Below are 13,669 nucleotides of genomic sequence, written 5' to 3'. Positions count from 1 at the left end.
CAAATAAAACCCAAACACACAAACAAACAAACAAACAAAACACAAAAAAAAAAACAAAAAACCCAACCCACAACAGGCAAATAAGGGAGTTGTAATCGAGCTAAATCTTTTTTTTTTTTTTATTTTTTATTTTTAGCTCAGGAATCTTTCCTAAGGATGGCCTATCAGCTCCTCATGATGTGGAGTAGGAGTGTAAGGACATAGAACAGCCCTCTGGGAAAAATCTTCAGTTAGACATAGCCATGAATTGAGGCAGGGTGTTGGCCTGTGAAACCTTTCCAAATGGTAATGAGACAGAGAGGGTCAATAAGAACAAGGATCTGGGAGGGAATGGTTAAAAAATGGTATGCAGCAAGAGGAAATGTTAACGAGTCAGAAATTGCTACCAATACACATCAGCACTCTGTTTTCCTTCTGGCAAAGTAGAAAGGTCCCTTCTGAAGTCCCCAAGTGTAATGAGCATGTGCTGAGACAAAAGGTGTTCTGTGAAAAGTGAAATGTTGTTATACTCTTAAAGATCATTTTGTAATGTGCAGATATACACGGCTCTTACTCAGGGTTGCCTTGCCAATTTAGATTTTAGATCTTTAAAATATGCTTCCTGGTATGTCATTAGTTATCTGTTTATCCATTACAGAGTAGGAGGAAAAAGTCTCTGAATAGCATGCTGCATTTAGAGTTATTATCTGGGAAAACAATACCTGACTTGCAAAGTTCATAATAGGCAGGACGTGATCATGTTTGCAGTTAACAGTTTTGCATTTAAAAAGCACCTTCCTTTTGTTTACTTGTCAGCTCCCTTGTTTCCCCACCATCCTTACAGAGACAAAAGAACAAATGTCATCCTGTAAACAATGGGGGAGTACAAAGCCCATGTAAGTTGGCAACTAGAGCTTTAGCATAAGCAATAAGGTTTTATTGTTACTGCAACTCAGAAATTCAAGGGAATGTCAAAAGGGAGCAGCATGTTTACCATTAATGCTATTGGAACTTATTTATTATACTTTATTTGAAAGGAAGTTAATATTTCAAATAATAATAATTAACGGATGTGTGATTCCTCAGCACGGTTATAAGGTATGCTAAAATGGTCAACAGGTTTCTCATACATCATTGGCTGGGGAATGTGGGCTACAGAAAGGAGAGAGAGAAAAAATTTCAAGCACAGGTTTCTGTAGTGAATAATTTAACCATATGGTTATTTGGCTTGTGATCTAATTCACTGACAGGGATGTCAGGTATTTTATGTTACACCTGGAGTAGAAACACACTACTCATAAAATGGCATTTTACTACAAGTGGGGGACAGAAGAAATACCATAGGCTGACAAAGTCTTTTTATTACTTTTCATTCTAGAGTTCACTATTTTCTTCTGACTCTGAGGAAGCAGATTTTCTTGTGTGCTTCATAAATGCCCTGTCCAGATCAGTAGTACTGTAATACTATTAAAGCTTCCTATGGAAAGGTAAAACAAATGCTTTCAGTGGATGCTTGACAAATCATGGCTTTTCTGGAAGGAACCTGTACAATTTGGAGGTCATCTTCAAAGCCCAGCAACTACTTATTCTCAGCTTTAATTCACTTTCATAAGATAGTTGCAAACATATTATGTACCTTGAACTAGACAGTTTGAGAATCTAACTACAATTCATAAAGTTATGATTAAAATACCTATGTTTTGTAGTTTATGGCATGTATAGAGGTAATTTACGACATACTTGTTAAGGAGAAGAGGGAGGTTTTAGTAAACTACTTTTGAAATTGTTTAACCTCACTGAAAAACACAAATACCTGATGTTTACAGATTTATTAGCTACTTATGTTAAAAAATGAAAATTGAAACTGAAATATTAGAAATGGGAGACTGCTTTATCAAACATTTAAACTTACAGATCACAGATTAGTGAAAGCATTAACCTTTTCATGTATTTAAATCACATTGGCTCTGAATTCTGAGCTACGGCATATTACAATGTTTTATTCTTACTAGGTTCATACTCTTTGTGATAGTCTTGGCAGAAGAAAATACGCAACGGGTAAAATAGCTGATACAGAATAATAAGGATCCACAACAGGAAATACACATTGTCTCCTTTCCTTCTCATCCTGTTCCATTCCCTCCTTCTTCCCACAGCTGCTACTTAAACTTGTTTATAAGCAGGGACTGTATTTCATCGCATTTGATTAATTTTGTGTATACCAGCATTCAAAAAAAATAGAATTGAAGAGATTTTGTGAAAACTCAGAGGCTGTCAAATTTTTTTTTTTTTTTATATATATATAGGCACATGCTGCTTTTTCTGTGAAAAGTTTTTAAAGATTCCATTGACCCCTCAGTGATTCCTTTACTTCATATTTTACCTTAATTTATCCCCTAAAGTCTATAATTTTATGCTGTGATACTCTATGAAATATGTAAATAAAATTTCAAACTTACCAAAAAAGCAGAGCTGGAAAGGAAAAGTAAAATCTACCAGGAAGAATTAAAGCAGCCATTATAGAATGAAAGTTACATATGATATTAAATAGTTTTCCTAACTGTCTAAAGAGGACATTTAAAGCAGGATAAAACAGAACAGGACTCAACAGATATATTGACACAGGTCTGCTCTGAAAAATAAACAAAAGCAATGAATCACAGAATGATTGAGTTCAGAAGGGTCCTCTGGAGGTCATCTTGTCCAGCCCCCCTGCTCAAGCAGGGCTACCTAGAACCTGTTGCCCAGGACCATGTCCAAGTGGCTTTTGAATGTCTCTAAGAGGGACACTCCACAATCTCCTGGGCAACCTGTGCCAGTGTTCAGTCACCCTCACCCTGAAAAGTGTTTCCTGATGTTTAGATGGAGCCTCCCATGTTTCAGTTTGTGCCCGCTGCCTCTGGTCCTGTCACTGGGCACCACTGAAAAGAGACTAGCTCTGTCCTCTTTGAAGCCTCCCTTCAGATATTTATCTACATTAATAAGATCACTCCAAGCCTTCTCTTCTCCAGGCTGAACAGTCCCAGGTCTCTCAGCATTTTTTCATAGTAGAGATGCTCCAGCCCCTTCATCATTTTCCTGGCCTTTCAATAGACTCTCTCCAGTATGTACATGCCTCTCTTGTACTGGGTAGTCCAGACTGGACACAGAACTCCAGGTGTGGCCTCATGAGTGCTGAGTAGAGGGGAACAATCACCCTCCTTGAACTGCTGTCATTACTCTGTCTAACGCAACCCAGGACACCCAAAGAGATCAGTAGCTATTTTTCCTCTCCAAACCACAGTAGACTAGTGGTATAGAACTGAGCAAATGAGAAAGAAGAATCCTGTTTACATTTCCTATTATATAATGAATGTGTCTAATCAAATCAGAAATTACCACAAGATTAATTTGTCCTATCAGTGGAAGTAACGATATATGTTTCTTGTTAATTAAGAATAGGGGAAAATTTAATGAGCTAGGAGATGGGGAGGGGAAGCAGAATGAGGTCATCACAATTAAAGAGGAAGTGATCAGAGGCCTGCTACACCACTTGGATGCACAGGAGTCTGTGGGACCGGATGGGTTACACCCATTACTTTCTCACCAAGTTGCTTTCCATGATTTACCTGAAGTCATGGTTAACTGGGGAGGTTCCATCAGACTGGAGGGTGGCAAATGTGACACCCATCTACAAGAAAGGCAGAAAGGAGGATCCAGGAAGCTATAGACCTGTCAGTCTGACCTCAGTGCCAGGGAGGTTATGGAGCAGGTTATCTCGAGTGCCATTAAAAGTCATATAATGGACAACCAGGGGACCAGGCCCAGTCAGCATGGGTTTATGAAAAGCCGGTCCTGCTTAACAAACCTCCTTCTATGACAAAATGACCCAACTATTGGATGAGGGAAAAGCTGTGGATATTGTTTGCCTGGATTTTTGAAAAGCATTCGACACAGTTCCCCATAGAATTCTCATAGAAATGGCCTGGGTGAGCGAACGGTCTGCTGGGTCAAGCATTGGCTGGATGGACAGTCCCAGAGAGTGGTGCTCAATGGAGCTAAATCCAGCTGGTGGCCGGTCACAAGTGGTGTTCCTCAGGGCTCGTTGTTGGGACCATTTCTGTTCAACATCTTTATTAATGGTCTTGATAAGGACATAGAGTGTATCATCAATGAGTTCGCAAATGACACCAAGTTAAGCCGGAATGTCAATCTTGAAGATAGGGAGGCTCTACAGAGAGACTTGCATAGATTGGATCAGTGGGCCAACATTAACGGGATGAGCTTCAACAAGGCCAAGTGTCAGGTCCTGTATTTGGGCCACAACAACCCTCTGCACAGCTACAGGCCTGGGGAGGTGTGGCTGGAGCTGTCTGGAAGAAAAGGATCTGGGGGTTTGAATTGACAGGTAGATGAACATGAGCCAGCAGTGTGCCCAGGTGGCCAAGAAAGCCAACGGCATCTTAGCTTGTATCAGCAATAGTGTGACCAGCAGAAGCAGGGAGGTGATAGTCCCCCTGTACTCTGCACTGGTGAGGCCACACCTGGAGTGTTGTGTCCAGTTTTGGGCACGTCAATACGAGAGAGATCTCGAGGGGCTGGAGCGAGTGCAGAGGAGGGCAACAAAGCTGGGGAAGGGCCTGGGGAACAGATCCTGTGAGGAGTGACTGAAGGAGCTGGGACTGTTTAGTTTGAGGAGGAGAAGGCTGAGGGGAGACCTCATCACTCTCTACAGCTCCCTGAAAGGACATTGTAGAGAGGTTGGTGCTGGTCTCTTCTCACAGGTGATTAGTGACAGAACAAGAAGGAATGGCTCTAAACTGCAACAGGGGAGGTTTAGACTGGATATTAGGAAAAAAAAAATCACAGAAAGAGTGGTCAGAGAGTGGAATAGGCTGCCCAGGGAGGGGGTGGAGTCACCGTCCCTGGATGTGTTTAAGGGTGGTTTAGATGAGATGTTGGGGGATATGGTGTAGGGGAGAACTTTGTAGAGTAGGGCTGGTGGTTGGACTCGATGATCCTAAGGGTCTTTTCCAACCTGAATGATTCTGTGAGAAGTTGAAAAGACAATTATCAGTTCTCCAATGTAAATGCCCACACATTACTGAATAAATGGGTCAGAAAAATGTCTTCTGTAGGAAGCTTTGACTAATATATCTTGGAAATTCTTGATAGAGAGCCAGAGATGTGTTTTCAGATTCTTACAAAAGGCCATTGAAAAATCTTCCTGATACCTTAGACCTTCACTTTATATGAAATCCTGAAAAATAATGTAGGGTATTTGCTCATTGCATACATAAGAACAGATGCCCAAATTCTTCAAACACTTCAATATGCCATTAATTTTGAGTATGAACTGAGCTGAACTATTTTGAACTCAGAATTGTGTTCAAATCTTTAAAATTAGGCCTAGCTCATGTGAAGTTTTGAGTATTTGGTACATTGACTCATACTCATGTATGACTGAAGTATTTAATGTTGCACTTTTCAGTGACAATTCCAGTAATTAAACCCTCTTATATCCAGATTATGACTTCTGCCGTTCAGCCATATGTTACCTCAAAAATACCCTGCCCTCTCCCAGAAATCAATAGCAGAATAATTTTAATCCTTTGGGAAACAAGAAAGCCCTTAAAAATTAAAAAATAAAGACCATCCTTCTATGTCTGTATAACTCCCTTTGTTAAAAGGCACAGTCTGTTTAAAAGATTTAATTACTGTACCTCTCCAGTACACACAGGATATAAAGAGATTTAACCATTCAGATAATAAGGCCATAAAAGATGAAAGTCACAAAATAAAATGTCTTCTTTTGTTTTCCATCTCCCCTCTTCAAAATAAATGATCTCAGGCAATACGAAGAGAAGATAAACACAGAATGCTGTTAAAAGTGAAATGAGTGATAAAGAAAATATTTGCTTCATAAGATATTCCCACCTGATAAAAAAAGATTAAAAATTGGACTTTTGAGATTATATTGACTAAAATATTTACATTTATTCTGCCATCACACTTCTTTAGTGTGTGTGCAGAAGTTGGTGCTTGTTAAAATCGTAGCATCTTCTGGCCTTTCAGATAATGCTAACTAATCTTTCCTTGAACTGTGGAAACAGTAAGTCCTGCTAGATGCAATAAAAATATCACCAAAGCAAATATCTTGCTTTTTCTTTCTCTTTCTCTTCTTTATACTCTTATCATAACAATCTTGTGTGTTATGTGTTTTTTTCTTTTTTTTTTTTAAATTGATGTTTTGTACATATCTAATTTTAGAGAATTAGCAGTTAATGTCTGTGCAAATCATCTCACACACATCAAAATGCAGCTATCATGGGGGGAAAATGTGTCATCTGCTATAATACCTTGAGTCATGGAGGATAAACAAGTGAAGAGTACTTAACATCCCAGCAAGTCAATGCTAGAAAAAACCTGCTGAATTACTGAATTACCAAGATGAATGAATGTGGAAGTACTATTTGCCTTTAATATATTCATATCAGTCTTCAATGTTTGGGTGGTTGCCACTGGATTGTCTGCCATTCTGTTGTATGTCACTGTCTTTATGCTAAATCATCACAGAAATTTAAAAGATGCACATAGGATGAAAACTGAACCTATCTTTGAACCATGATATAAATGCTCCAACAGTTCATGCTATGAATATTCCAATAGTTAAATCTTAAAAGAAACAGAGTTGATCTAAACTTGCCTCATAATGTACAGTCTTTGTGAAAATCATTTTTTATAAAATATGCCTTACTAAACAAAGGTGACTATTGTGACTACTAAGGACAGTATCATCTGTGGATCATTAAACCTAGAAAGACAAATGTTAATGTGGCTCTTAATGGAGACTTTCCTCAATGCACTAGTATTTGGAAGGTCTCCTGCATCTTCTAGCTGTAGTGGAACACACTGTGCTCCTCAGAAGCATAGACAAAATGGACTTTTTTTCTATTTTTCATGCTTTCAGTGCTGAAATTTATTTCTACAGATAATATTCACTCAGGATTACATGCAAGAGAGGGATATTGTAAGGGAGTAAAGCTCTGGAAGAAGAAAGACTGAGAAATCAGATATATTTCATGGAGCTGTGAGAGATTAGTGTCACTTTGGCTGGCTGAGAAGCCTTAGAAGAGAGAATAAAGAAACTGGATAAGCAGGACTTTGGGAGATTTCAAGCTTTATGAAGTTCACCATCAGAGACAGTATAACCCCATGCAACAGTATGAGTGATGTCCCTCAGGGGTCTGTATTGGCACCAGTATTGTTTAATATCTTTATTAATGAGATAGACTGGGATTGAGTTCACCCTCATCAATTTGCAGATGACATCAAGCTGAGTGGTGCAGTTGATGCCTGAGGGACAGAATGCCATCCAGAGGAACCTGGGCAAGCTTGAGAAGTGGGCCTATGTGAACTTCATGAGGTTCAACAAGGCCAAGTGCAAGGTCCTGCACATGGGTTGGGGTAAATTGAGGGGTGAAGGGATTGAGAGCATCCCTGTGGAGAAAGCTGTGGGGGTACTGGTGGATGAAAAGCTGGACATCAGCCAGCAATGTGTGCTCGCAGCCCAGAATGACAACCATATCCTGGGCTGCATCAGAAGAAGCCTGGCCAGCAGGTTGAGGGAGGGGATTCTTCCCTTCTACTCTGCTCTCATGAGACCTCACCTGCAGTGCTGTGTCCAAATCTTGAGTCCTCAGTACAGTGCGAAATAGCATGAGTGGGTTCAGAGGCCACAAAAATGATCAGAGGGCTGGAACACCTCTCTTACGAGGACAAGTTGTGAGAGACTTGACGTTATTCAGCCTGGAGAAGAGAAGGTGCCTTACAGAGGCCCTTCAATACTTGAAGGAGTTATTATAAGAAAGATCAGACAGATTTTTAATAGGACCTGTAGAAATAGGACAAGGACTAATGGTTTTAAACTGAAAGAGGGCAGATTTTTTATGATGAGGGTGGTGAAACTCTGGAACAGTTTTCCCAGAGAGGTGGTAGATGTCCCATCCCTGGAAACATTAAAGGCCAGGTTGGATGGGGCTCTGAGCAACCTGAAGATGACCCTGCTTCTTGCAGAAGGTTTGGACTAGATGACTTTTAAAGGTCCCTTCCAACCCAAACCATTTTGTGATTCTATGATTCTAATACAGAGTGGATGCCAACTGGCTGGAAGCCAGCTGGTTTTGTAGAAAGTCTTGACAGTCCTGGAAGACAAACTGAACATGTTACAAGTGTATCATCACAGCAAAGAACAACAGCATCCTAGGTTGTGTTAGCAGAAAGATAGTCATCAGGTCCAAGGAAGTGATCATTCCCCTCAAGACTGCACCTAGAATATTGGGTCCAGTTCTAGGCTCCTCAGTATAAGCCATAGATTGAAATGCAGAAGCGAAACCACCGGTGGGCCACCAAGATGATGAAATGGCTGCAAAGTATGATATACCATGATAACCTGAGAGAAATGGGTATGTTCAGTCTCTATAGGGGTCTTCTTATTTGTAAGGATAATTGCTTATTTAAATAATTTAATTAATTAGGCTATGGAGGGGCTAATAATTTTTATCTACACCTTGGATGCTTATAGGCAAGGTGGAGCTAGACTCTTCTCAGAGGTTCACAGAGAAAATATGAGAGAGGATGGTCACAAGAAGCAGTGAAAGGGATTTCAAACCATTAAGGACGGCTGAGGCCAGTGAATGGAAGGATGTGGGGCCAGTCAAGACAAGAGGCTGGTCTCCATCCCCAATCTCAAATCCTACCAGTAGCAAGGAGAGGCAAGATTTCCCAACAGGTACATGCACACTCTACAGTCACAGCTGATCACAGACAGATTAACCAGAGCACAGTACATTCACAGACACATAACTTAAGATAGCGTTAATAGTCCAATCTTGTTTTTAAGGATTTTTGCTTATTGAAGACCTTCTTTCACAGATTTCTCCAATATATGGCTCCCAGATATCTGATCATTCCTGTATCCAGCTCGTAGTCCCTTTGGCTCCCTGGGAGCTTGCTCAGACACATGGTTTCTCCATTATCTTGCAACCAGACTTCTCCTACCCACCAACGAGTCCAGCTTGAAGTTTTCTGACATATCACTTGCACATGCATACATGTGCACACACACACACATACACAGAAAATAGTAAAAGTGGAGTTCCTTACAAAGATAGATCAGAGTGCTGTGATCAGGTGGAAGCCTCAGACACAAAAACCAGAAGCCTGCTCACACACCACCAGTCATTCACATACCACCACCCTCTTATATCCCCACTCTGTTTCCTTCCCAGTCCACTTGATCGTTGCTTTCAGAAGTTTGGGGTTCTTTTATCATCCTCTAAATCAGTAAACTCAAAATGCCTTCTCCAAATGCTTTTGCTAAATCATCAGAAATGTAAATATGGTGATGTTTTGTTTTGCTTTCTTTCACATAATTTTTCTTAAAAAAAAAACAAAACAAAACAAAACAAAACTAAAAAAAAACCCCAAAAACAAACAAACAAACAAAAAAAAACCTAGAGCATTTTATGTCTGAGGGTCGTGCTGCCTTCTCCAAAGGGAAAAGTCCAAAATAACTGAGAAAGGCTGAGGGGTTTCTGGAACATCCATGGTGGTAAGCATTTGTATGACTGAGGTGAGAAATTCAGTAAGTGAGCTGAGACCTCCTTCTTCCTGTCCCAGAGTCTGTGATATTTGTCAGAGCCCTGTTGTAATTTACTTATTTGAGCGATGCACCTGTTGTTGCCTACATATCCCTGAGCAGGACCACATGATGTGTAGGGGAGTGACAGTGCTTGAGGCTATATGAAGGCCCAGCCAGGGAGAAGGTGTCAAACTACAGATGTACTATTCATCCCACCACTAGCAACAACCATTCATCTCTCAGATAATAGACTATGGGATGGAAGATGAAAAAAAAAAAAAAATAAAAGGACTGACCTCTGAAAACTTGGAGAGAAGCATTTGGGGAAGGAGAAGGAAACATTCATCTGATGGTTCTCAGACTTCTCTATGAGAAATCAGCATGCTGAAGACATGAGAATGGTGCACTGCAAATGCACTTTAAGCACCTAAACTGGAATCCCTTTCTGGGAGGTATTTTTTTGTCTGTTCACAGGTTAAGCCTAGAAAGACTACGTACCCTCCTCCTCACGCTACACTTGCAATAGCAAAATATTTTGAGCTGTGCAACAATACATACATACTTTGTTTATTTAAAAATTGTCTTATGTTAGACTGCTAAAACCAAGTTTAAGACCGTTCAATTATGAAATCAGAGAGACTCTTTTTCACAATTTGTTAATTCACAACAACCTATTGTTTCACCACAGTCTCTGTTGTGTGCTTAGACACAAATTGCTGAGAGAAAATGTTTCACTGTATTTCATTTCCATGTATTCAGTCACAATATATTTACAATTCTGTGGACTGCAAGGTTAAATAAGTTTCTTCCTTGTATATAAGTAAACACTTTGGGGTATATTTCCTTGCTGAGTGGAAGTAAATGGATAGCAACATTACAGTGCTGTAAATCATAAATTGTGTCTGGCTTCTTGGATCATCAATTTCAAAATATATCAGAACATATTGTTATAGAATAAACATTGTGACTCAGCTTAAAGCTTTTTTGCTCCTTGGGGTGATGCAAGTACTGCAAAGCGCTCCAGAATTCAGTCAGTTGCCTCCCTTCAAAGGAGCTAATAAACTGAGGTTCTTTTTTCCTGTTTCTGGGATTAGGTTAAATCCAATTGAATCTTTCAAAACAAATACAGCTGTTGGTTAAACATCCTTTCTGAGGTATGAAAAAAGTCTTATCAAATCCAGTTAAAACACAGGTGACTGCAGGGTCTCTAATCTTATACCTTTACACACAGAGAAAATGCCCATAAAAGCCAGAAACCAATTTCTGACATATAATGTGGGCCATTCCCCCTCACCCTTTTAAATGGAATCAGCTTTAAGAAAAGTTCTTTTCTAGGTCATTTTAATTCACTAAACCAAGAGCAACCAAAGTTATAATTCAATTGATCTTCCTTTATCATCTCTAAGTATTTGCATTACTGACTTTCTTTTCAGCTTAAGTTGAATCAAAATCATCCCTGGTCAATCTTCTTGACATACACTCCTAATCATATTTAATGAAAACTGCAGGGATATCAAAATCATTTATTAGATAGAGGGGGGGGAAAAAAGAGCCTTTCTTCACTGTGGACTAAGGACAAAACATTGACTATGCTGCATATAAAACCAACACATTTTTAAAGATAATTTTTTCTCTGCAGGGTACATAATGAATAATCACAATTTAAAATATGTCAGATTAAAAAAAAGACGTGGGCCAACTTATTATATATATATATATATATATATATATATATAATAAGAATTACATAATATATAGGAAATACTCAGAAAATGTTGCTTATAACATAATTTTACACATTGTTTCAGTATATTTTTAGAGGGAAGAGTCAGATGTTCTTCTCAGTAAACCAGATGGACTCCTGTGAAGACAATGAAATTAGACTGCCAAAGGACACTGGTCCATCACATTTTAATTTCTCTTCTATATCAAAAGTGATGAATTAGTCAATATTCTTCAAAATGAGTTTTCCACTTTTATTTGAGATCTTTCCTGCAGTATCTCCCATTTATTTGACAAATTTTCTCAGTCAATCCAGGATATTTCTAGAGTGTGCATATAACAGTTTCTTGGCACAAGTGATCAGCAAGATAACAATGGGAAATGCTTTGCTGAACCTGTTACAAGCAAGCAAGGAAGAACAGGTCAAAGATGAGAAAACTGAGTGTGACTCTGTCTGCAGCAACCATGAGATGGTATGTAAAACCTAAGAGATTCACAGCCCTGGACTCCAGGAGACCATATTTCAGCTTGCTGGAAGGATCCAATGGGATACTGGGTAAAGGAGCTCGGTACACCAGTGGTGAAGGACATGAGACTGAGGCACTCAATGCCTTTTTGCCTAGGACTTCAGTGCAATGGTCTTCCCTAAGGACTCCTAAGCCCTGAGCCAAGGAGCAGAGTCTATGTAATAAAGCCGTACCTGCAGTCAGGGAAGATAAAATTAGGGCACATATAAGCACATTGAACATGCACAAGTTCACCATCTGGGTGTGCTGAAGGAGCCGGCTGACATTGCAAGACTGCCCTCTATCATCTCCATCACTTCTGAGATCATGGGATGTGAAGAAAACTGACTGGAGAAAGGTGAGTCCCACATACCTGCAGGAAAAACAAGGAGGATTAGGGAAAGTACAAGCCTGACAGCTTCACCTCATTCCCTGGGAAGGTTATGGAACCCAACCTACCCAAGCTTCCCCTTCTTCTTGAGTATCCAGGCACATGCAGAACAGTTTGAGACAGGGAAGAGCCAGCATGGACCATCCAAGGGCAAACCAAACCTGACCTGATTGCCTTCTACAAAACAAGTTGCTGTGTAGACAAAGGAAGTATGGTAAGTTCTGTTTACCGTGGTTTTAGCAAGGTAGTTGACAGAGTCTCCCATAAAATCCTTCTAGACAAACTGGAGAGACATGGGCTGGGTAATGGCACGCGGTGGGCAGAAAATGTCCTGGAAAACTGGGCTCACAGAGTGGTGATGGGTGGTACAAAGTCCAACCAGTCCCACCCTCAGTGATTAGTACTGGTGGTCTAGATGATAGGACACTCTCAGCAAGTTTGTAGACAATGTTAAACAGGGATGTACCCTGATACACTGTAGGGCAGGGCTGCTATCCCAAGGGACTGCAACAGTACTAAGAAATGGGCCTAAAGAAACCTCATAACCAAAGGCAAATGCCTCCAGTTTGTCATAAGCTTATGCAAGAATAGAGACCCTGGGCCAACTGACTGGAAAGCGGCTGTGCAGAAAAAGACTTGGGAGTCCTGGTGCACTACAAGCTGAATCAGCAGTGTGCCCTTGCAGCAACAAAGGCCAAACACCTAGGGAGAGACCCTTCTTCTCAATCTGATCCTTGCAAGAATGTATCTGAAGTGTTGTGTCCACTTTTGGATACTCACTACAAGACAGACTTGAACATACTGGAGCAAACCAGATAATTAGGGGGCTGGAAAACACAACATACAAAGATAGGCTGAAAGAACCTGGACTTTTCAGCCTGGAGAAGAGAAGGCTTGGGGGAGACCTTATTGGTATCCACAGCTGCCTAAAGGGAGGGTATGGAGAAGACAGAGGTGGACTCTTCTCAGAGCTGCACAGCAGTAAGAAAAGAGGCAACAGGCACAAGCTGGAACATGGAAAATTCTGATTAGATATAAGGAAAAATATTTGCCATGCTGGCGGTCTAGCACTGGCATGGATTTCTAAGAGGCATTGTGGAATTTCCATCCTTGGAGACAGCCAAAACTTGACTGGAAAAGGCCCTGAACAACCTTCTGTAACTGTACCTGGTTTAAGTGAGAGATTGGTCTAGGTGACCTTTGGAGATCCCTTCCAGCCTATAATATTATTCTCTGTCTCCAAGACATGGCAGCATATTTGGTAAGTGTTATTATTTTTCCTGGTTGGAGTAGAAAATAAAGGAGAAGAAGGAAATTTGTTATAAGCCACATGTGTCTGGGTTACCAGTTCTTTGACATTACTTTTCAATCATTAGCCAGAGGCCATTATTTCTGCTTGTCTGAGTACCCTTGATACCCACAGTATCCAAAAAAAAAAAAAAAAAAAAA

At 40.2% G+C, this 13,669-nt stretch overlaps 2 long non-coding RNA genes across 2 annotated transcripts in view; one reads left to right on the top strand and one right to left on the bottom strand.

Moving 5' to 3' along the window:
* Positions 1-13,669, bottom strand: part of LOC113483038 — a 160,022-nt gene that overhangs the window by 11,562 nt on the left and 134,791 nt on the right. The window lies entirely within an intron of this gene.
* Positions 11,416-13,669, top strand: part of LOC113483039 — a 17,571-nt gene continuing 15,317 nt past the window's right edge. Inside the window, exon 1 of the long non-coding RNA XR_003398948.1 lies at positions 11,416-11,428. This is a non-coding gene — a long non-coding RNA (uncharacterized LOC113483039). The remainder of the gene's footprint in view (positions 11,429-13,669) is intronic.

The sequence above is a fragment of the Athene cunicularia genome (assembly GCF_003259725.1).
Source record: "Athene cunicularia isolate RWA chromosome 8 unlocalized genomic scaffold, athCun1 chr8_part1, whole genome shotgun sequence".
In the NCBI taxonomy this organism is placed as follows: domain Eukaryota; kingdom Metazoa; phylum Chordata; class Aves; order Strigiformes; family Strigidae; genus Athene; species Athene cunicularia.
The sequence above is the reverse complement of the archived record's forward strand: the minus strand, read 5'-3'. Positions and strand labels throughout refer to the sequence as shown.